Below are 2,345 nucleotides of genomic sequence, written 5' to 3' on the forward strand. Positions count from 1 at the left end.
AACACTTTTATATCTTTCTTTATTTTTTTTTCTTTTTTATAATTAGAGAAAATTTGATTCATATCCTTTTGAATTTTAGATACTATTTCTACAGCCTTCTAAAAATCAAAATTATTTCTATATCCTGATCAAATTATAAAATATATATTTATATCAAAACGTAATTTTTAATTTGAATTATACCAAGTTAATATTAAAAAAACTTATTTAGACCTTAAAATTTTATTGAATTTCCCAAAATACCCTTCCCAAGCAAAATCTCAAATTAAAGATTAAGCTAGGTATCTTGTATTTCCATATATCATCTTCGTCGTACACTAAACATCTCTAGATTAACTCTCATTTGTAAATTCAGTTTGTAGCTCTATGCATGTGGTGTCTATTGATCTTATATGTGTTTTTTTAGCATGAAATTCAGGAATTGATATGGGGTTTTTGTTAATTGGGACTTAGTAATATGTGTAAGTCGTAAGATCTCTAGATTTAAAATTCCCATTGAGTTGGTGCCTACGAACTTTGAAATTCGATTGTGACGATCTGGAATTGAGAATTCCACCCATGTAGAGATAATGAGAGGGGGGGGAGGGGGGTGTCCAATGTTCAAGTCGGTAAGATGAAGGAGCAATTAGAACAAAATCAAAGATGTATTCAACAGCTGGGTTTATGGTGTTGGTATTTTTGTGGCTTGATACTGTTTTGAGAGATACTAGTGTCAGGTATTTTCGATGCAAGTATAAATTTTGAGATCTTTTTTCGGTCATGGTGGTATAGTTTATTCTGATTGCTGCTCTTGGAGGATTCAATATCATTTCTTTCATGAGTTTGAGAGTTGGATGTTATTTTAAGGATTGCTCTCATAGTCTGATGCTCTAATTGCTTGTTGTTTGAACTGGTCCTGATGCTCGTTAATGGAGGAGATGTGTTGTTGGTGCTTAGTTAAATCATGGTTGTTTTCAAGTGTATTATAGTCTTATTTGCGGTTCAGATTATATTATGGAGGAGATGTTAGGTTGATGATATAAAGAATTATACACTACATGCATACGTACGATGAGGAATAAATGGCGGCAGCAATTAAATGACGTGCAACAAGCTTTATAATATTTAATTAGGTTTAATGTTAATTAATTTGGTTTAATGCTAGTCTTAAATAGGAAAGGGTATTTTAATACATTCACATTGAATTTTGATTTCTTTATAACCTTTATTATATTAAATTAATTTAATTTTGATTTCTTGATAACTTTTTTATATTAAATTAACTTAAACCTAATAAAATTATGAGTTTGGATATGAACGTGTGTTTTATAATTTTATAAGGATATAAAAGTAATTTTGATATTTACAATGATACAGAAGTAATATTTAAAGTTTAGAAAAATATGAATGAAATTTTCCCTTGTAACATAAAAATATCCCACCCGACTCTCACTCATCCACCCCACCTCATCCTTCGCACCCCACCCTTTTCTATCCGATCAACATTGCGTTCCCATTCCACCCTCCATTCCATTAACAATCAAAACCATAGTCATCGTCGTTCACTACAAGAGATAGAGCCTTTAGCGGCGACACTAATAGCGGCGACAAATTAAAAAGTCACCGCTAAAGGCTTGTGTCGCCGCTATTGGTGTCGCCGCTAAAGGCTGAATGATACCGACCTACTCTTTGACGTTTTGGCAAACACAAATCGTCTGATCGTTGTTCTAATCCAACGGCTAGGGTGCTCGTGGAACGCATAAAAGAAATACTGGCAACTTTTGTCGCCGCTGATGGTCCAAAATAGTCGCCGATAAAGATAAAAAGAAAATGACGCGGTAATAATTCCCTCCTGATAGTCTCCGCTATTGATAGTTGTCGCCGCTAAAGCCCAATTTGTCACCGGTAAAGGTGTTGCCGCTAAAGGCTGACGCAGTTAACCCCAATAAACTGAATCTTTTTCCTTTTGCTCTTTCTGTTTCACTCCCTTCGCTTGTTTCTCTTCTCTCGTCTGCATCTTACTTCACCGACTATTGTGGGATACCAGTGAGTATTATCAATTTTGGGTGGGTAAAATTGTCCACAAAGTTGATACCACAGGTGGAGAAAGATTTTCCGGTGAGGACCAAGCTTTTCCGGCAACACCAAACTTCTTCTGACGACAGCAAGCTATTTCCAGGTCAATTTTCTGTCCCTTTTGTCTTGTAACATCGATTTTAATCTTATTAGAGTGGTCAATTGTAAAAAAATGTCAATTTCAGTTTTGTTGATTGTGTTACTACGTTCCCGACCACCACCAGAGACTACCGCCACCACTGGACCATTTTCATTGATTTCCTTACACCACAGGTTCTATTTACTTCTAT

The sequence above is a fragment of the Lactuca serriola genome, chromosome 6 (genome assembly GCF_051521515.1).
Source record: "Lactuca serriola cultivar US96UC23 chromosome 6, Lser_US96UC23_V15, whole genome shotgun sequence".
Classification (NCBI taxonomy): domain Eukaryota; kingdom Viridiplantae; phylum Streptophyta; class Magnoliopsida; order Asterales; family Asteraceae; genus Lactuca; species Lactuca serriola.